This window comes from Bubalus bubalis, chromosome 21 (genome assembly GCF_019923935.1).
Source record: "Bubalus bubalis isolate 160015118507 breed Murrah chromosome 21, NDDB_SH_1, whole genome shotgun sequence".
In the NCBI taxonomy this organism is placed as follows: Eukaryota; Metazoa; Chordata; class Mammalia; order Artiodactyla; family Bovidae; genus Bubalus; species Bubalus bubalis.
Genome location: NC_059177.1, coordinates 11,882,448 through 11,905,419, shown reverse-complemented (window position 1 = coordinate 11,905,419; position 22,972 = coordinate 11,882,448). Strand labels below are relative to the sequence as shown.

The 22,972-nt window shown below is 42.1% G+C and overlaps 1 long non-coding RNA gene across 3 annotated transcripts in view; it reads left to right on the top strand.

Annotated features, from left to right (window-relative positions):
- Positions 1 to 22,972, top strand: part of LOC112581215 — a 45,978-nt gene that overhangs the window by 21,919 nt on the left and 1,087 nt on the right. The gene's annotated exons all lie outside the window — the stretch shown is intronic.

Below are 22,972 nucleotides of genomic sequence, written 5' to 3'. Positions count from 1 at the left end.
TCTTCCACCCAATTTTTGATTGGATTTTTTTTTTTAAATTGAGCTGCATGAGCTGTTTGTGTATTTTGGAGATTAATCCCTTGTCAGTTGCTTCATTTGCAAATATTCTCTCCCATCCTGAGGGTTGACTTTCATTTATATCTACTTGAAGTATTAATCCTTGTATCATTATAAAATCAGCTTCTTTGTGTCTTGCTGTTGGTTTTGACTTAAAGTCTGTTTTATCTGATGTGAGTGTGGCTGCCTCCACGTTATTTGGCTTCCACTCACATGAAATACAGTCATCCATCCCTTTACTTTGAGCCTATTTGTGTTCTTCGAGCTGAAATGAGTGTCTTATATGCAGACCATAATTAGGCCTTATTTATCCAGCCAGCCACTCTGTGGCTTTGATTTGTGAACTCAATCTGTTTACATTTAGAGTGATTTTTGACATGTATGGACTTAGACTGACATGTTATCAATTGCTTTCTGACTGTTTGTTACGCCATTGTTTCTTTCCCACTCTGTGCCTGTCTATCTCTGTAAATCAGTGGTTTGCCACGTTGGTATGCTATGCTTGCTTTTTTTTTTTTTCCTACTGTTTGTGATTCTACTAAAGAGCTTTGCTTTGTGGCTACCATAGGGCATACAGAAAATATCCCATAGTTAAAACAGTCCATTTTATGCTGACAAACTTATCTTTGCATGCCTGTAAGTGTTCTGTTCTTTTATTCTTCTCCTTTTATGTTTTTTATTTCACAACATACCTCATTTTACCTGCACATTTGTCAAAATGCTATAAGTATCCACTTTTCTCTGACATTTTTCATTTCATTCATTTTAGTTCCAGACTGGTTTTTGTTTTTTTTTTTTGTTTTTTTGTTTTTTTTACAGTTTTTGCCTGTTATGTTTTCTGCCCTGTTCTTCCATTTTATTTTTTTTTTTTTCTGATTTCATTGAACTCTCTTTCTGTCTTTCCTTGTAGCTTACTGAGATCTCTTATAACAGCTTTTTAAAGTTATTAATTAGGTAGATTGAAGATTTCTAAGTCTTTGGGGTTGATAACTGGAAGACTTGTGAAGTCATTTAGTATTGTTAGATTACCTTTTTTTTTTTTTTAATGTTCCTGGGGGGGGTACTATATTCACTTCCCAAGTAGCAGCCACCTGCTCCAGGGTTTACTGATTGTCTTCAGGAAAGAAACACCCTCTGTCAGCCCTCTAGAATTAAAGAGGGCTTTCTCGGCTTTCTCAGGCCTTTATGGATAAACCTGTTTCACATTCTTATCACATCTTTTGGCAGAATTCTTGCGCTTATATACCATCTTTTGATCTTGCAACACAGTAGGCTGGGTACTGACAGCCCCTCTTTTCTTCTCCTAAGGATGGCGCTACTGCAGAAATGCATGGTCTGCCTCTGTCCTGCAGAGGTGACCCAGCTTTCTGTGTGTGTTCTCAAGCTGTTGCCCAAAGCTTGCTCTCAGGGCCTTGGTGGGGAGCGCACGTGGTGAACCGACCAGCAGACCGTGAGGGTTTGTGGTGGTAAGCTGTGCCGAACGCCGAGGGTGCCCTCTGTCCAGTCTGGAGGCTGTCTGAGTGAAGCCTCCCTGTTGACTCGTGGATGGGCTTCCTGATGGAGTCCGTGACACAGTTAGTAGCATCTGTGCCACATTAGTGTCTTCGGAGAATCCTGTGAGTCCTCTTCCCAGCCCCCAGGCATGAGGCTAACTCGTAATTGAGCACGCTGGATGGGGCAAGCAAGCAAGAGGCCTGTTCGCTGCATTCACACAGTTGGGAGCGTGCTGTCCCCAGCTTGGGTCTTTATCCTCAGGATTGCTTTGGCAATGTGGGTATTTTGTGGTTCTGTATTTATTTTAGGATCATTTGTCGTAGTTCTGTGAAAAATGTCATGGGTATTTTAATTGGGATTGCTTTAAATCTGTACATTGCTTTGAGTAATAAGGCTCTTTTAAAAAGACTAATTTTTCCAATCCAAGAGCATGGGATATGATATCTTTTCATTTATTTGTCACCTTTAATTTCCTTTATCAATGTCTTATACTTGGAGTATATAAATCTTTCACCTCTGTGGTTAAATTTATTCTGAGGTATTTTATTATTTTTGATACAATCACATGTTTCTTTCTTAAGTTCTCTGATAGTTTGTTATTAGTACAGAGAAAAATAACTTTCGGTGTATTCATTGTGTATATTTCAAGTTTACTGAATTTATTCATGCTAATTATTTGGTGAAATCTTTAGGGTTTTCTCTACATGTCATCATGTCATCTGCAAGTGGTGACAGTTTACTTCCTTTAGAAATTAGATCCAAGTTTTTATTTTTATTTTTTCGCTGTGACTAGCACTGTTAATACTGTGTTGAATAAAAGTGCTGAGAGTAGGCATGCTTGTCCTGCTCCTGTTCTCAGAGGAATTTCTTTCAGCTTTCCACCGCTGAGCGTGATAGTAGCTCTGATTTGTCATACATGCCCTTTAGTATAAAAGCTGTGTTGCCTTTATGCCCACACTGAGAGTCTTTATCATAAATCACATTTTGAATTTTGTTGATACAGAAGTTTGCCAAATATTGCTGGAGGAAGATCATCATATAATTTTTATCCTTTGTTCTGCTAATCTGGTGTGTCACTTGTTGGTTTGCAATGTTCCTGCATTGGTGAGCTAAACCCCATTTGATCGTGGTGTATGGTTCTTTTAATGTATTGTTGAATTCAGTTACCTACTGTTTTGTTAAGGGTTTTTGCATCTGTGTTCATGACTGATATTGACCTGTGATTTACTTTTTTTTTTTTTTTGATAGGGTCCTTCTCTGGTTTTCATGTATGGGTGATGCTGGCCTCAGAAAATAAGTTTGAAAACACTCTTTCTTCAGGTTGGGGGGAATACTTTGAGAAGGATAGATGTTAACTTTCCTTTAAATGTTTGACAGAAATTTATCAGTGAAGTCACCCAGTCCTGGACTTTTGTTTATTGGGAATTTTTTGATTACTCAGTTTCATTTCTAGTAATTGCTCTGTTTCTATTTTTATTTATTCCTGATTCAATCTTAGAAGATTTATGTTTCTAGGAATTTATTCACTCCTTCTGGGTTGTCCAATTTGTTGGTATATAACTGTTTGTAGTAATCTCTTCGTAGTTCTGTGGTGTCTTATAACTTCATCTCTTTCATTTCTGGTTTACTTGGGCCCTTTCTTTTTTTAAAAAAAAAAATACTATTTTTGTCTTTTATTCTTTACAGAAGCTTAATAAGTGTTTGATCTACTACCCTTACTATACATATACCTTTTCCAGGGAGATTTTTTACTTTGTGTGTTTTTTTGTTACTGATTAGTGACACTTCTTTTAAGCTAAAGTAAATTGCTTTCAACATTTCTTATAAGGCTGTTTTATTAGTGATGAACTCATTTAACTTTTGCTAGTCTGGGAAACTCCTGATCTCTCCTTCAATTGTGAATCATAATCTTGCTGGTAGAGTGTTCTTATTGTAGGCTTTTTTCTTTTTAGAACATTGAATATACCCTATCATTCCCTCCTGGTCTGCAACGTCCGCTGATAAGTCAGCTGACAGTCTTAGGGGAAGACCTTGCACATAACTAGTTGCTTTTATTTCATTACATCCATGATCCCTCTTTAATTTTTGACCCTTTAAAATGTCTTGGTGTGGACTCGAGCTTTTTTTTTTTTTAAATGTATGCACTTAACACTGTAAACAGAACTCTTTGAATTGTTTTACCTGTCACCACGAGCTTAGATACTAGCATTTCCAATTTTGTCTGCTTTAAGATATGCATTTTTTATTTCTCTATTGCTTTATTCTTTTAAAATATTTATTTATTTGACTGTGCCAAGTCTTGGTTGTAGCACGCGGGATTTTTAGTTGTGGTGTGTAGGATCTAACCCGGGCCCCCTGCATTGGAAGCACAGAGTCGTAGCCACTGGACTACCAGGGACGTCCCCTATGGATTTAGTCTCGTGTGCAATGGCTGTTCGGAGCTTGTTGTTCAAATTGCTAAGTGTCCTTGAATTTTTAATTGTTCTTCTTGAGTTTCCGTTTTGAACCATTGTGGTAGGAGATGATGCTTGACATGATTTCAATCTTCTTAGATTTTTGAGGATTTCTTTTGTGGTATAACATTTAATCTATCCTGGGAAATGCTCTATGAATACTTGAGAAGGATGAAAATTTTGCTGCCGTTGAGTGCAATGTACTGTAAATGTCTGTTACGGTCACGTGGTATCTAGTGTGTATTCAAGTTCTGTGCTTCTGGGTGGGTATTCTGTGTGGGTGATCTATACAGTGTTGAAAGTTGGGTACTGACATTTCTTACCATTATTTTATTTCTCCATGTTTTCCCTTTCACAAGTGTTCATATTTCCTTTATATGCTGAGATGCTCCAATGTTGGATACATACATATTTATGTAGATACAATATATGTATGTTGGTTACATACATAATCTCTTGATGAATTAGTCCCTTTATGATTATATGATAACCTTCATTTCTTTGAGAGGTTTAAGTCTTCTTTGCCTTATAATAGTGAGGCAAGTATCATTTGTACGGTATATCTTTTTTCCAGTTATTCAGTTTTATCCTATACATGGCCTTAAAATTTACACAAATCTCCTGTACACAGTATGTAATTGATTTTTGTGAATCCATTCAGCCACCCTATGGATTATTTAAATTGAAGTATAGTCATTTGTAATATTACATTAGTCTCAATGGTACAAAATATTAGTACTTTTATACATTATGCCCCTCTTAGTTATTACAAAATAATGGTCATATTTCCGTGTTGTATAATATACCCATGTGTGTTTATTTTCTTTTTTTTTAATTTATCTTTTTATTGAAGGATAATTGCTTTACAGAATTTTGTTGTTTTCTAACCTCAACATGAATCAGCCATAGGTACACATATGTCCCCTTCGTTTTGAACCTCCCTTCCATCTACCCCCATCCCACCCCTCTACGTTGATACAGAGCCCCTGTTTGAGTTTCCTGAGCCATACAGAAAATTCCTGTTGGCTGTCTATTTTACGCATGGTAATATAAGTTTTCATGTTACTCTTTCCATATGTCTCACCCTCTCCTTCCCTCTCCCCATGTCTGTAAGTCTACTCTCTGTCTGTTTCTCCATTGCTGCCCTGTAAATAAATACTTCAGCACCATTTTTCTAGATTTTGCATAGATGCATTAGACTACGATATTTATCTTTCTTTTTCTGACTCCCTTCACTCTGTATAATAGGTTCTAAGTTCATCCACCTCATCAGAACTGACTCAAATGTGTTCCTTTTTATGGCTGAGTAATATCCCATTGTGTATATGAGCCACAACTTCTTTATCCATTCATCTGTCGGTGGGCATCTAGGTTGCGTCCATGTTCTAGCTATTGTAAATAGTGCTGCAATGAACAATGGGATACATGTGTCTTTTTCAGTTTTGGTTTCCTCAGGGTTATATGCTTAGGAGTGGGATTGTTGGCTCATGGTGCTTTTATTCCTAGTTTTTAAAGGAATCTCCATACCGTCTTCCATAGTGGCTGTATCAATTTACATTCCTACCAACAGTGCAAGAGTGTTCCCTTTTCTCCACACCCTTTCCAGCATTTATTGTTTGTAGACTTTTTGATGAGGGCCATTCTGACCCGTGTGAGGTGACATCTCATTGTAGTTTTGAATTGCATTTCTCTGATAATGAGTGATACTGAGCATCTTTTCATGTGTTTGTTCGCCATCTGTATGTCTTCTATGGAGAAATGTCTGTTTAGGTCTTTTCCCCACTTTTTGATTGGGTGGTTTGTTTTTCTGGCATTGAGTTGTATGAGCTGCTTGTATATTTTGGAAATTAATCCTTTGTCAGTTGTTCCATTTGCTATTATTTTCTCCCATTCTGAGGGTTGTCTTTTCACCTTGCTTATAGTTGCCTTTGCTGTGCAAAAGCTTTTAAGTTTAATCAGGTCCCATTTGTTTACTTTTGTTTTTATTTCTGTTACTCTATTTCTGATCTTCTACATAGAGGATCTTGCTTTGATTTATGTCAAGTGTTCTGCCTATGTTTTCCTCTAAGAATTTTATAGTTTCTGGTCCTACATTTAGGTCTTTAATCCATTTTGAGTTTATCTTTGTGTATGGTGTTAGGAACTGTTCTGATTTCATTCTTTTACATGTAGTTGTCCAGTTTTCCCAACACATTTATTGAAGAGGCTGTCTTGTCCCATTGTATACTCTTGCCTCCTTTGTCAAAAATAAGGTACCCATAGGTGCATGGGTTTATTTCTGGGTTTTCTGTCTTGTTCCATTGGTCTATATTTCTATTTTTGTGCCAGTACCATACTGTCTTGATGACTGTAGCTTTGTAGTACAATCTGAAGTCAGGAAGGTTGATTCCTCCAGCTCCATTCTTTCTCAAGACTGCTTTGGTTATTCGGGGTCTTTTGTGTTTCCATATGAACTGTGAAATTTTTTGTTCTAGTTCTGTGAAAAATGCCACTGGTAATTTGATAGGGATCGCATTGAATCCGTAGATTGCATTTGGTAGTATAGTCATTTTCACAATATTGATTCTTCCTACCCAGGAACATGGAATCTCTCTCCATCTGCTTATGTCATCTTTGATTTCTTTCATCAGTGTATTGTAATTTTCTGTGGACAGTTCCTTTGTCTCCTTAGGTGAATTTATCCTAGATATTTAATTCTTTTTGTTGCACTGGTAACTGGGATTGATCCCTTAATCTCTCTTTCTGATTGTCAGTGTATAGGAATGCAAGTGATTTCTGTGTATTGATTTTGTCTCTTGTGACCTTGCTGAATTCCATGTGTGTTTCTTTTCTACGTTTGTTGTTGTTGTTTGGTCACTAAGCCATGTCTGACTCCTTGCAACCCCGTGGACTGCAGCACACCAGGCTTCCCTGTCCTTCACTATTTCCCGGAGTTTGCTCAGATTCATGTCCACTGAGTTGGTGATGCCATCCACCCATCTCATCCTCTGCCACCGCCTTCTCCTTCTGCCTTCAGCCTTTCCCAGCACCAGGGTCTTTTCCGGTGAGTCAGTTGTTCAAACCAGGTGGCCAGAGTATTGGAGCACCAGTGCTTCCAGCGAACAGTTAGGGTTGACTGGTTTGATCTCCTTGCAGTCCAAGGTGAGTTTCCATGTCCTCCTCCTATGGACCACATTTTGCCAGAACTCGTCACTATGACCTGTTCATCTTGGATGGTCCTGCACGACATGGCTCATAGCTTCATTGAGTTTACAAGCCACTTCACCTCGACGAGGCTGTGATCCATGAAGAGGATTTTCTGCATAGGGTACCAATTATCTTTCCCTCCCTGCTTCGTCCTCTCCCATGGTAACCGTTACTTTGTTCTCTGTGAGTCTATTGCTATTTTGTTATGTACATTTCTTTCTTCCATTTTTTTAGATTCTACATGTGAGAACATAGAGTGTTTCTCTAACTGATTTCACTAGGTATAATACATTCTAGGCCAGTCCATGTTGTTGCAGGTGGCAGAATTTGATTTTTTTAAATTATTTAATTATATTTACTTATTTCTCTTTTTGACTGTGCTGGGTCTTCATTCCTTTGCATGGGCAGATTCTCAACCACTGTTCCACCAGGGAAGTCCCTCCTTACAGTTTTGGTTTGCATTTCTAGGAATTACCTAATTGATGATCTTTTCAGCTGCTTTTTCCCACCCATGTTTTTTTTTTTTTTTTTTTTTAGTTCTACCAGTTTATTGCTACCAACCCATCACCCTCCACCCTCATGCACACATGCTCAGTCATGTAACCCCATGGACTGCAGCCTGCCAGGCTCCTCTGTCCATGGACTTTTCCAGGCAAGAATACTGGAGTGGGTTGCCATTTCCTTCTCCACCCCCCCATGTTTTTAAAAGAATAAAATTTACTTCTTGAAATAAGGAACAGAAATTTGGCCCAGTTTTGAATTATTTTTCTTCTTCTTATTATTTTTTTTCTTATTACTTTTCTTATTATTATTACATATCACATGATGTTTCTTGATGGCCAAGGTCATCAAGAGAGCCCATAAAAAAGTGTTCATGGCTCAGGCATGTCCGACTCTGCGACCCCATGGACTGGGGCCTGCCAGGCTCCTCTGTCCATGAGATTCTCTAGGCAAGAATACTGGAGTGGGTGGCCAGTCCCTTCTCCGGGGGATCTTCCCAACCCAGGGACTGTACCCAGGTCTCCTGCCCTGCAGGCAGATTCTTTACCATTTGTTGTTCAGTCTCTAAGTTGTGTCTGACTCTTTGCAACCTCATGAACTGCAGCACGCCAGGCTTCCCTGTCCTTCACTATCTCCCTGGGTTAGGTCAAACTCATGTCCATTAATCGGTGATGCCATCGAACCATCTCATCCTCTGTTGCCCTCTTCTCCTCATGCCTCAGTCTTTCCCAGCATCAGTGTCTTTTCCAATGAGTCAGCTCTTTGCATCAGGTGGCCAAAGTATTAGAGCCTCAGCTTCAGCACCGGTCCTTCCAATGAATATTCAGAGCTGATTTCCTTTAGGATTGAACTTGTTTGATCTCCTTGCTGTCCAAGGGACTATCAGGAGTCTCCTTCAGCACCACACTTTGAAAGCATCAATTCTTTGGCGCTCAGCCTTCTTTGTGGTCCAACTATCACATCCATACATGACTACTAGAAAAACCATAGCTTTGACTAGACGGACCTTTGTCAGCAAAGTGATGTCTCTACTTTTTAACATGCTGTCTAGGTTTGTCATAGCTTTTCTTCCAAGGAGCAAGTGTCTTAATTTCATGGCTGAGGTCACCATCCACATTGATTTTGGAGCCCAAGAAAATGAAATCTGACACTGTTTCCACTTTTCCCCATCTGTTTGCCATGAAGTGATGGGACCGGATGCCATGATCTTCGTTTTTTGAATGTTGAGTTTTAAGCCAGCTTTTTCACTCTCCTCTTTCACCTTTATCTAGAGGCTCTTTAGCTTCTCTTCACTTTCTGCCATTACATTTGCATATATTTACCATTTGAGCCACCAGGAAAGCCCAAGCCCTGTGAAGTGTCCATAAAAACCACATTAAAATTTGTTGTTCTGGGAAATGGCCTCGAGGGGGCAGCATTTCTTCACGCCCCATTCTGGTAACAAGGACAAGCCTCATCATAGCCAAAGTCCTATCCGTGGGTTGTAGAGTGCACAGTGATAAACAGGAAACACGAACAGCCAAGGGTCGAAGGTCATTACTTCTTACTCATTACCCTTCACCCTCCAGACATATCCCAAGTCCTACCAGAGTGCTAGGCTGACACTGTTGTGGTAGGATGGTGAAATGACTAAGTAGGAGGCTAGAGGTGGGAAGGCCACCACCAGGAGATGTGGAGACAGGATGACTTTTCAGAGCTCTTCTGACCCAGAGTATGCACCATTTTGGGGGGAAAAAATAGACTTGGTGTGACTGCAGGAGAGCCCTGCTGGATCTGAAGATGACTGCCCCATGCAGAAGGAACCAGGTACTCTAGATCCAACAGGGGAGGGCTCATTTGCTTACACATCCTCCCCACCACCTTAAGTAACGTGACGGTCCATCCTCGGGATCCATGCCTGCCCCAGCCCCAGGGATGTGACACTCTCAGATTGCCAGGCCTGGGGGCTCTAGAGTAGGCATTTGTATTCATTTTCTTCTCATATAATTTTTATTTTCTATTAGCATATAATTCATTTACAATGTTATGTTTGTTTGAGGTCTATAGCAACTTGATTCATATATACATTTATCTGTTATGATTCTTTTTCAATATAGCTTAAGACAGATGGTTGACGAGCTTCCTGTTTTATCCAGTAAGTCCTGGTTCATTACACTTTTGTTCTATCTCTCAGTCTTGCTATCTACCTATATATCTTATTATCCAGGCTACCTAAGTATCAGCTATCCAACTGTGTATCTATCTAGTTGTATCTACCTATTTGTATTTATATCTCTCTATCTAGCTGTCTATAGATCTATCAATGTATTTATGTATATTGAATTCCATGGACAGAGGAGCCTGGCAGGCTACAGTCAATGGGGTCACAAAGAATCAGATGATTGAGCAACTAAGGCACACACACTAACCACTGTCTATTTTGCTATATTTCTATCTATTAATATCCAGCTATTTCTGTATACAACTGTCTATATCTATCCAGCTATCTACCTATGTATCTATATATCTATTTAACATATATATATATATTTATACTATATCTATCCATCTATCTATGTATTTTTTCATGTATATTTATATCTATGGGGCTTATAACTCAGTGGTAAAAAATCCAACTGCAATACAGTAGAGATGCAGGTTAGATCCCTGGGTTGGGAATATCCCCTGGAGAAGGAAATGACAACCCACTGCAGTATTCTTGCCTGGGAAATCCCATGCAAAGAGGAGTCTGATGGACTATACTCCATGGGGTCACAAAGAATCAGACACTACTTAGCGACTAAACAACAACAATTATTTATACCTATGATCAGCCCTGGGATTCCTTTGGAAGGAATGATGCTAAAGCTGAAACTCCAGTACTTTGGCCACCTCGTGCAAAGAGTTGACTCATTGGAAAAGACTCTGATGCTGGGAGGGATTGGGGGCAGGAGGAGAAGGGGACGACAGAAGATGAGATGGGTGGATGGCATCACTGACTCGATGGACGTGAGTCTGGGTGAACTCCGGGAGTTGGTGATGGAGAGGGAGGCCTGGCGTGCTGCGATTCATGGGGTTGCAAAGAGTCAGACACGACTGAGTGACTGAACTGAACTGATATATATCTAAGTATCAATTTATCCAAGTATCTAGCTATCTATCTTTCTCCCTATTTTTATTATACAGCTTTCTATATATCCAGGTATCTTTCTGTCTTTATATATTTATAACTCAAGCTATTTATTTGTTCTTGTTCAGTCACAAAGCTGGTGTCCCACTCCTTGCCATCCCATGGACTGTAGTCAGCCAAGCTACTCTGTCCTTGAGGTTTCCCAGACAACAATACTGGAGTGGGTTGTCATTTCCTTCTCCAGGGGATATTCCCGATCCAGAGATTGAACCTGCATCTCCTCCGCTGGCAGCCACATTATTTACCACTGAGCCACCAGGAAAGCCCAACATGCTATCTGTTAATCCATCTATATATGTGTATTTATGTCTATGGGCTTGCCAGGTAGCTCAGCAGTAAAGAATCCGCCTGCCAGTGCAAGAGCCACAGAAGGTGCAGGATCAATCCCTGTGCTGCAAACTTCCCAAGCAAGAGGAAATGGGAACCCACGCCAGCATACTTGCCTGGGAAATCCCAGGAGGAGAGAAGTCTATAGGGTCGCAAAGAGTCGGACACGGCTGAGCGAGTGAGCACACACGCATATTTGTGTCTGTCCAGCTATCTGTATGCTCAGCTATCTATCTATACTCTATCTTTGGATCCAGCTGTTTACAGCTATCAAACTGTCAGTTTATCTACTTATTTCTGGTTATGTTCTGTCTCTCTATCCAGTTGTCTATAGATCTATCTATAAATATATGTTTATATCTACCCACCACCTATCTCTTTATGTATATTTATATATGTCTTGTATATATGACATATACATGTCATATATTTTATATATATATATATATACACACACACACATACACACATATATATCTTAAGAGAAATCAACCCTGAATACTTATTAGAAGTACTGATGATAAAGCTGAAACTCCGGTATTTGGGGCATCTGACAGGAACAGCCAACTCATTTGAAAAGTCTGTGATGCTGAGAAAGATTGAGGGCAGAAGGCAAAGAGAGTATCAGAGGATGAGATGGCTGGATGGGATCACTGATGCAACAGACAGGAACTTGGGCAAACTTCAGGAGATGGTGAGAGACAGAGAGGGCTGGTATGCTGCAGTCCACAGGGTCACAGGGTCGGAAACACCTGGGAGACTGAATAATAACAGCATATATGTCTGTCTATCCAATCTCTATATATCTAGCCATCTCTTTATCTGTCTATCCCTCTTTATATCCATATCGGTCAAGCTATGTATAGATGTATCTACCATAATTACTATCTGCTGCAATTAATACATTAAGCTGTATAATTATATCTGTCTCTGTATACATCTATCTATATGCAGATATACTCATCTGTCTGTATACCAGTAACTACATACATAGCTATCTATATATCCTCCTCTGTATCTATCTTTCCAGCTACGTATTACCCAGCTATTCAGGTATCTCACTGTATCTGTGTATGTTTTAATTCCTACCACTTAGATTACCTAACCCCCAAGGCCCACACTTCCCTTAGGTAACTCTAAGTTTGTTTCCTAAGTCTGGGAGTAGGTTGCTGTTTAATAAAGTAGATCATTTGTATTCATGTTGGATTCGATCTCAGAGCTGGTCTTCCCGTGAATACGTGGATCAGTGTGGTCTTCTGCAGTGTAGCAATGTTGCCTCTACTGGGAGGCTTCACTCTTACCTTTCAGCTGAGTAACATCCATTGCACATGTACACCCAGTCCTCACTGTCGACATATTTGCATGTGTCCAAGGACTTTTTCGTAGGTTTCATGCCTTGCTTCTTGTAAACAGCAGAGCATGGAACGTTGGGGTGCACGTGCCATTTGGAAGAATGGTTTTCTCCAGATATAGCCCCAGAAATGTATTTCAGTATCTCCTGGTTGCTATATGTTTTCAGTTTTGAAAGGAAGCTGCTTATTGCTTTTTTGAGTGGCTTTTAGCCATCTGCATTCCCTTTATGAAGAAAAATGATGGTTCCGTTTTCTCCATCCCCCTCGACCATTTATTTCTCGTAGACTGCCTGTTGACCAACGCTAGATGATACCTCACTATCCCTTTGGGTTTCCATTTCTCTAAGAGATGATGTTGAAAAAAATACCCAGGGGTGCTTTTGTTTTGTTTTTTAGTGTGAACATATTATGCTGTTGGTGGAAAACAGCTTCTAAAATTTGGCCGTTCTTCCTGCATTTTGTCTTACAAAACTCAGGCTGTTATCTAGCTCTGGGAGCATGTAGAACTCCGCAGGCCTTTGCCCAGGGGATGCCCTGAGGCACAGGCTTTCCAACTGTAGTTCCCAAACATGGCCACAAGGAGGCGACATTTCTTGATGCCGCCTCCTGGGAACCGGGGCATGCTGAGCCCTATAGTCACAGCTGGGGTCCTGGGAGGTAGAGTGCAGAGAAGAGAGAAACCAGAGGGCCAAGGGTTGAGAGTCATTATCTCTTCAACATTACCCTTCACCCCCCGCGCGCACACACACACATTCCAGGTCCTGCCAGAGGGCCCTGCTGAAGCTGTCACGGGAGGATGGGGAGGTGACTGGAAAGGAGGAGGCCAGAACTGGTACGCCTAGCGACAGGAGACGTGGACAGGGTGCCATCCCGAGGCCCTTCCAGCCCAGAGTGTGCACCGTGTGTTGAGGACCACAGGCCTGCTGGTGTAGGCGTGGAGGGCCCTGAGGATCCCCACACTGTTGTCCCGTGCAGAGGGGGCCAGGACCGCGAGACCCAAGGGAGGGCTCCTTGGCATACACCTCCTGCCCAGCTGATATGAGATCCACGCCTGCTCGGGCCCCCGGGATGGACCAACGCCCAGCTCAGCCTGTCTCGTGAGGGCTACAGAGTAGACGGCTGTACTCATTTCCTGCTCCTCACAGCCTGTCCACTGGGGACTGGAGCAGCCTTGTACCGCTGTGCTTATTTGAGGGGCACCGCCACTGGATTCGCTTCGCCATGTACACCAGTCTACGTTTCTGAACATCCCCTTTCCTGTAGCTTCAGAGTGTTGAGTCGAGTTCTCTGTTGTTTGCAGTATGCCCCGGTTCATTATGCTGCCCTTGTACCTCTCTCCTGTATCCCTAGATTCCTCTTTACAAATTATCATGCAGCTCTCTTGCTATCCAGCTTTCCAGGTATGGCGCTATCCACCCATCTCTCTGTTTCTAGCTCTGTTTAACTGCAGCTGTCTCCAGATCTATCTGGGAACCTACCTGTACCGTCCAGTGTGTATGGGCCTTTGTGTTGATGTCTCTGCTGCTGTCTCTCTACCCGGCTGTCTCTGTACAGTGACGTCCACATTCACCCGGCCGGCTCTGTATCTATCTGTCTATATACCTGATTAATCTTCTCTTTTGAACTCTCGGTCCAGCTCTCGATATATGTATTTATCCGTGTGTACATCTATTTCGTCAGCTCCCCGATGTTCCAGCTCTAACTTTCCATCTTAAGTTCTAGCTAGACCTCTCTTTGGAGAAGACAATGGCACCCCACTCCAGTACTCTTGCCTGGAAAATCCCATGGACAGAGGAGCCTAGTAAGCTGCAGTCTATGGGGTCGCTAAGAGTTGGAGACGACTGAGCGACTTCACTTTCACTTTTCACTTTCATGCATTGGAGAAGGAAATGTCAACCCACTCCAGTGTTCTTGCCTGGAGAATCCCAGGGATGGGGGAGCCTGGTGGGCTGCCATCTATGGGGTCACACAGAGTCGGACACGACTGAAGCGACTTAGCGGCAGCAGACCTCTCTTGCTTTTAATAGACACAGCTCTATGGTTGTAGCTCTAAGCTCTTTTAGCTCTCCATAGATCTATGTGTCGATATATATCTCAGTCGATATTTACATCTCTCTGGCTACTTCTAGGCCCAGCTCTGTTCTATATCTACACCTATATATTTGAACTATCTCCTTGCAGGTACCCACCTATCTATCCACGTTTATGTATTTATCTCCACTGTACCTCTGTCTCTCCAGCCAGCTACGTGTCAATCTACTTGTCGATCTATATTGATATCTATTTCTATACACTATCTCTTCCCAAATATTTACTGGTCCATGTGCTCTGTAGATGCAGCTCTCTCTTTATGGATCACTCTGGAATCATATCTATGATCTCTCTGCCAGCTGTGTATGCATGACTCTCTTGGGGAAGTCTCTCTCCACCCATGTAGCTAGATATCTTTGCATCTGTATTCATATTTGTGTCTACATCACTCTATCCTGGTATCCTTATATCCTGCTAGGAAGTACTAATGTATACATCAATGTATTAACTATCAGGACTTCCCTGGTGGCCCAGTGGTTAAGACTCTGGCTTCCAATGCAGGGGGTGTGGGTTCAGTCCCTGGTTGGGAAACTAATCCCACATGCTTTGTGGCACGACCAAAAAATAAAATGAAATTTAGGTCTTCCCTGGTGGCTCAGAGGGTAAAGCGTCTGCCTGCAATGTGGGAGACCTAGGTTCGATCCCTGGGTCGGGAAGATCCCCTGAAGAAGGAAATGGCAACCCACTCCAGTATCTTGCCTGGAAACTTCCATGGACGGAGGAGCCTGGTGGCTAGAGCCGATCGCACTGTCTCCCCAGCTCTGTATGTGTCCAGCCATGTCTTTCTCTCGGCCTACCTATGTCACTGTAACTTGATGTATTCGAATCCCTGCCACTTTGGTTATTTCCTCCCCTGCCGCCCCAGATTTCCTGCAGGCTACTCCAGGTGTATTTTCCAAGTCTGAGAGACTAGTCCATTTGTATTTGAGATTCCACCTAGAAGTGGTCGCATATGGAATTCGACTCAGTATGACTTCCGTGGGTCCCTGTGATCCTCTGCAGGTCCATCCACTCCTGGCCTCATGTTTTTCTTCCCTCTTTGCTGAGTCATGGCCCTTCGCACACCTGAGGCATTGCTTGAGTCCATTCACGTGCACGATGGACGTTTTTGCATTCCGCCCCGTGGTTACTGTCAGCGGCGGTGCAAGCCACGTTGGGGTGCACGTGTCTGTAGGAAGGATAGTTTTCTCCAGATGTAGTCCCCAGAAAGGGATTCCAGGACCCCGTGGTTAGCTGTCTTTTGAGTTTTGAAATGATGCGGCGTACTGTTTTCGAGTGGCGTTTAGCCGCCTGCCTTCCGTCTACTTGGAAACGGGGATTCCCTCTCGTCCTCCCCCCGCTCGAGCCCTTACCGTTTCGAGCCTGCCTGCCTGCTGACCAGTGCTCGAGGAGGCCTCACTGCAGTTTGGTCTCCATTTCTCTAAGGGGTGATGATGCTGACAAATCGCCAGCGCTTGTTTTTCCTGCTGATTTGTAAGTGTGAGGAAAAGTTCCCTCTTGACGGCTTGGCTTGTGCAGTTCAGCCCTGTTGTTCTTCTTTTTGTCTTAGCAACCTCAGGTGGTTTATGTAGGGCCCTAGGGCCGGCATCATTTACAACCCCGCAGGCCTTGGCCCAGGAGATCCCTTGAGGCAATGGCTTTCCAACAGTGGCTCCCAAAGATGGCGACATTTCTTGATGCCTCCTCCTGGGAAGTGGGGCACGCTGAGCCCAGGCAAAGCTGGGCTCCTGAGTGTAGAGTGCAGAGAGAGGGAGCACAGAGGGCCAAGGGTTGAGAGTCGTCATCTCTTCGCCGATACCCTTTCCCCCCCACACACGTGCCAGGTCCTGCCAACGGACTCGGCTGACGCGGCCCTGGGAGGACGGCGAGGGGACTGGAAAGCAGGCGGCCAGAACTGGCACGCCAGCACCAGGAGGCGTGGAGACAGGCGACGTCCCAAAGCCCTTCCAGCTTATTCATCTACATTAACAGATATGTATTCAGTAGATAGAAATAAACATAGAGATTGACACAGATATATAGATAGCTGGGTGTGTATGTATATAAACATAGAGAGCAGAGATAGCTGGAAAGGAAGATACAGATAAAAATATAGGGAGAAGGAAATGGCAACCCACTCGAGCATTCTGGCCAGGGAATTCCCAAGGACAGAGGAGCCTGGCAGGCTACAGTCCACAGGGTTGCCAAAGAGTCAGACACAACTTAGCAACTTAAACAACAATACAGACAGAGAGAGAGATCTGTGGGCAGCTGGAGAGACTGACAGAGACACAAATATAGAAAAACTGATGGCTGAACATAGAGATATAGACACAGATCTATAGATATCTATATAGAAAGATAGATAGAGAGCTGGACAGTTGGAAACATAGTTGGATAGAAAGATATAGATACTAATATACAGATATAAATACAGATATATAGATAAATCTATAGACAGTGACATAGATATAGATATAAATATAGGTAGAGCAATACAGATCTGGATACACAGAACTTGGTTGGGATTAAAACACACATATTAGTGTCATATATATACTATACATATCACACATAACTATAATACATATACATGAATGTATGTATATATGACAGAATGGATAATGAATCAGGCATTACTGGATAGGACAGGAACTTCTCAACACTCTGTCCTCAGCCACATGGGAGTACAATCTAAAAAAGAAACATGTGTCTACATAACTGAATCAAGTTGTTTCCACTCAAAGAAACATAACAATGTAAATGACCTGTCCTTCCACAGAAAAAAAATAATTACATATTTGTATGGAGTATTAACCAGAAAACAGTGAAATCATGCTTTTGTAGCAACTTAGACAATTTCTAAGTGAATCATACTGTTGTTGAAACCTAGCATCCATTCACTCATATGGAATGGAAAGGAGAAGACAAGAGTATTGGGTGGAGCACAAAAGAGCAGCTTTTATTGCTTTGCCTGGCAAAGGGGGCCACAGCGGGCTCATGTCCTCAAGACCGTACGATCCACACTGGAGGGTGTAGGGAGTTTTATACCGTCCAAGGAGCAGGCGTGAACAGCTCACAGACAGGTCTTGGATTAGTTAGCAGCAAACCATCTCATCCTCTGTCGTCCCCTTCTCCTCCTGCCCTCAATCTTTCCCAGCATCAGGGTCTTTTCAAAAGAGTCGGTTCACATCAGGTGGCCAAAGAACTGGAGTTTCAGCTTCAACATTAGTCCTTCCAATGAACACTCAGGACTGATCTCCTTTAGGATGGACTGATTGGATCTCCTTGCAACGCAAAGGACTCTCAAGAGTCTTCTCCAACACCACAGTTCAAAAGCATCAATTCTTCGGCGCTTAGCCTTCTTCACAGTCCAACTCTCACATCCATACATGACCACTGGAAAAACCATAGCCTTGACTAGACGGACCTTTGTTGGCAAAGTAATGCCTCTGCTTTTGAATATACTGTCTAGGTTGGTCATAACTTTCCTTCCAAGGAGCAAGCGTCTTTTAATTTCATGGCTGCAGTCACCATCTGCAGTGATTTTGGAGCCCAAAAAAATAGTCAGCCACTGTTTCCAGTTTTCCCATCTATCTCCCATGAAGTGATGGGACCGGATGCCATGATCTTAGTTTTCTGAATGTTGAGCTTTAAGACAACTTTTTCACTCTCCTTTTTCACTTTCCTCAAGAGGCTCTTTAGTTCATCTTCACTTTCTGCCATAAGGGTGGTGTCATCTGCATATCTGAGGTTATTGATATTTCTCCCGGCAATCTTGATTCCAGCTTGTACTTCTTCCAGTCCAGCTTTTCTCATGATGTACTCTGCATGTAAGTTAAATAAGCAGGGTGACAATATACAGCCTTGACGTACTCCTTTTCCTATTTGGAACCAATCTGTTGTTCGATGTCCAGTTCTAACTGTTGCTTCCTGATCCGTGTATAGGTTTCTCAAGAGGCAGATCAGGTGGTCTGGTATTCCCATCTCTTTCAGAATTTTCCAGTTTATTGTGATCCACACAGTCAAAGGCTTTGGCATAGTCAACAAAGCAGAAATAGATGTTTTTCTGGAACTCTCTTGCTTTTTCGATGATCCAGCAGATGTTGGCAATTTGATCTCTGGTTCCTTTGCCCTTTCTAAAACCAGCTTGAATATCTGGAAGTTCACAGTTCATGTATTGCTAAAGCCTGGCTTGGAGAATTCACTGATTGCTGAGGAAGGCTTTCTTATCTCTCCTGGCTATTCTTTAGAACTCTGCATTCAAATGGGTATATCTTTCCTTTTCTCCTTTGCTTTCCACTTCTCTTCTTTTCACAGCTATTTGTAAGGCCTTCTCAGACAGCCATTTTGCTTTTTTGCATTTCTTTTTCTTGGGGGTTGTCTTGATTACTGCCTCCTGTACAATGTCATGAACCTCCATCCATAGTTCATCAGGCACTCTATCAGATCTAGTCCCTTAAATATATTTCTCACTTCACTGTATAGTCATAAGGGATTTGATTTAGGTCATACCTGAATGGTCTAGTAGTTTTCCCCACTTTCTTCAATTTCAGTCCGAATTTGGCAATAAGGAGTTCATGACCTGAGCCACAGTCAGCTCCTGGTCTTGCTTTTGCTGACTGTATAGAGCTTCTCCATCTTAGGCTGCAAAGAATATAATCAATCTGATTTCGGTGTTGACCATCTGGTGATGTCCATGTATAGAGTCTTCGCTTGTGTTGTTGGAAGAGGGGAATAATCCTGCCTAATATAGGGAATGGACACAGAGTTGGAAATAATCTTGATTTCCAAGCTCAGCATCACTATTTTGTGTTAAGAAAATATTACCTCTCTTTTAAATTGCTTTGCCATAGCACCTAGACAAACATTTGGAAAGTACTGGATGTATTACAATGAAGATCACTGCAGACAGTGACTGCAGCCATGAAATTAAAAGATGTTTGCTCCTTGGAAGGTAAGCTATGGCAAACCTAGATAGCATACTAAAAAAGCAGAGACATCACTTTGCTGACAAAGATCCATATAGCCAAAGCTATGATTTTTCCAGTAGTCATGTATGATGTGAGACTGAGACCATAAAGAAGGCCAAGCACTGAAGAATTGATGCTTTCAAATTGTGGTTCTGGAGAAGGCTCTCGAGAGTTCCTTGAAATGCAAGGCGATCAAACCAGTCAATCCTACAAGAAATCAACCCTGAGTATTCATTGGAAGGACTGATGGGCCAATACTTTGGCCCACCTGATGCGTAGAGCCGACTCACTGGAAAAGACCCTGATGCTGGCAAAGACTGAAGGCAAAAGGAGAAGAGGTCAACAGAAAATTAGATGGCTAGAGAATATCACTGGTTCAATGGCCGTGAATTTGAGCAAACTCCAAGAGACAGTGAAAGGCAGAGGAGTCGGGCATGCTGCAGTTGGTGGGGTCACGAAGATCCGGACGTGACTGAGCGACTGGATGACAACAATACCATGAAGACAATGGTTAAAGTGCACCTTTGCAGTGTTTGTCAAAAGAGCCCTCCTATTTTAGTTGTCAAACAAGAAAGTAATTTTTGAAGTGTTTCCTTTTTACCTATATTTAGTAACCAAGTCGCCTTTTCCTAGGAGGCTATAGCTTGAGCTGGAGCTTCCTAGGTGGCACAGCAGTAAAGAATCTGCCTGCTAATGCAGGAGCTGCAGGTTCGAAGATCTCCTGGAGAAAGAAATGGCAACCCACCGCAGTATTCTTGCCTGGAAAATTCCAAGGACGGAGGAGCCCGGCAGGTTACCATCCACGGGGTCGCAAAGAGTAGGACACAACAGAGCGACTGAGCACCACACACACGGTAGCTTGAGCTTTCTCGTTTGTTATTACTGTTTTTAAAGCAGGAGAAAGGTTTCATGATTATAAGACTTTGAGACCATAAGGTTGTATTTGGCAGTGGATATACTGTTTTGAAAATGGCTGACGATATCCTTAAGTCTGATAACGTTTCCAGGAGTATAGAAACGTGTCTGAACCCATGTCCATTATGGCCAGCTAGTTCCCACTTTGGATGTCTGAACCGCAGTTATTTCATTTTAATTTTTTAATGTAAGTTTTTTAAATGGCTAGAGCAGATGTACAATGCATGTTTAACAGGCCACAAACAGGCTGTTTTCATCACCCCAAAGTTCAAATTCAATCCTGTGCAAGCCAGAATGATGTCCCCATACCTGAACATGTGAAAATGTCTTTCACCATGTTCCCCATTCGATTGCAGATGTTTCCATAAACACCACTGATAAATCAATACATTTCTCCAACGCTGCCAGGGTGGCTCAGTTGCCTGCTCTGGGTCCACTTATATCCCTTGGTGCTGAGCCTTTTTTTTTTTTCCTGCCTAGTTCTCCACTCTGGGGGAGAATGAATCAGATATCACAAACAAGCTCAGAGCTGTGCTACTGGGGAAGTGCTTTGTAGGCCGTGCACTTGATCACTTAATTGTCACACAGGCACTGCTCGCAGGCTTCTGGCAGTGCACAGAAAACAGGCACCGATACGTCATGAACAGCTAGACCCTGTGGCATCTTCACTAGAGACTTTTTTTTCATCCTGAATATTGGGGTCAGAAGTAAAATAGTAACTTTCCGTTCTGACAGGGAGACAGCATTTGGTGAACAGTGCGACTGAGTGAGCTGGGCGGTTCCTACAGGCCTGGTTCCGATGTTCAGGTCGGCTGTTCTTCCACTGTTGTCGTCTTTTCACCTTGGTGTGGGTGTCATTTGGGGTCAGCAAGCTTTTCTATAAGCCCTTCTTAAATGCAAAGTGCAAATTCAAGTCAGTTTCCTTCATTCTTGGTACAGATGCTAGTTAAGAGTGCCTGATCAGGGTCCTTTACTCTGCTTAGTCCTTTAGGCCGTGTCTTTTCCAGTGCGCATAATCGCTTAGCTGTAGGTCACGTGGCATCTGATCTTCATCCAGAGAGAAAGGACTGTGACTGGCTTTGGAAACAAGCTTAAAACACCCTTTTACTAGTTCCAATAAACTGTGTACTAATATAACATAGCGATAAAGAGCCATTTTGGACATAGATAATACAAAGCCTCAGTAAACACATAACTGCAACATCAACACATGTATAAAACTGAAATATCATTTTTTTCTCTCTAGATTATCTTCATTTTTACTAAACCCAGACTAATTAAGGCTGATTTGTTCAAAAGCCTGGTTTCAATAAACGTGGCCTGATTACTTATATACATTTAATTGCTTATATAGGCTTGTATTTATTTATTATGCCACACTGTGTGGCTTGTGACATCTTAGTCCGCTGACCAGGGATTGAATCCATGCTTCCTGCATTGGAAGCACACAGTCTTAACCACTGGACCACCAGGTAAGTCCCTGGGCTCTTTAAAATTGGTTGCACTGGACCTTTTCAGTAGGAATCTCACATTGAACTTCTGAAGGCCTCTGAAGGCAGGAAAGCCATTCCAGTGGCTTGCCTTCAGATTCTGCCTGTGATATCTATAGACTGAGTACACTTGTCTTTTTTCCAGGTCCCAATGATCTCTAGATTCCTACACATGACAAGGGAGTTTTTTTCATTCACCTGATAAGGTTGCTCAGAACCTAAGAATTCCTCCAATTTCTGGAGGAACCAGGTAGAGACAAGACAAAAATATTTTAATTTTACCCGTAGGTGTAAATTACCATATTGTTGTAAATCACAAGAGAAAAGGAGCTTTTCTGTATCTGAAAAACAATGATTAGTAGCCAGAAGTATGTCAGACAAGTTGTAAAAATCACAATCATATTGAGCAGTTCACTTAATCTCATATAATTAATCTTTGTTCTGTTTGAGTCCAGTTTTCCCATTCGTTTTGTTGACCTTGCCTGAGGACGCTGACAGTGATCATTTCAAAAAGTCTGTGACGTTTTTAAGGACTGTATGATCTGCCCTGTGAAGTGAGTGTGTTGGTCACTGGAACTTGCAGAAACTATACTCCGAGTGCGAGACACATTTTCTAACCTCCTCCTCTTCACTGTGACAGGATCGTCCTGCAGGATAGAAAGCTATAACCCATCGGATGAAGATGAGGTTTGTCTGGGAGCCAGGAAAAGCCAAGTGGCCCTCTTGGATTTCCCACGGCCATGACTTTTTACTTTACAGCTACTGTTTATTAATTTTAAATTCCCTGACTTAGGAGTAAACCATTTCCGTGCTATAACAGAGATCAATCTTAACACAGAAAACTCTTTTCGTAAAGTACCTTTTTCACAACCCTTTTTATCACTTTCTGGATTTGTATTGATTCTTCCCTTACTTTTTCCATCCAGAAACCACCACCAACTTGTAGGACAAAATTCTCATCATCATATTTTTCCCTCAGAAAAAT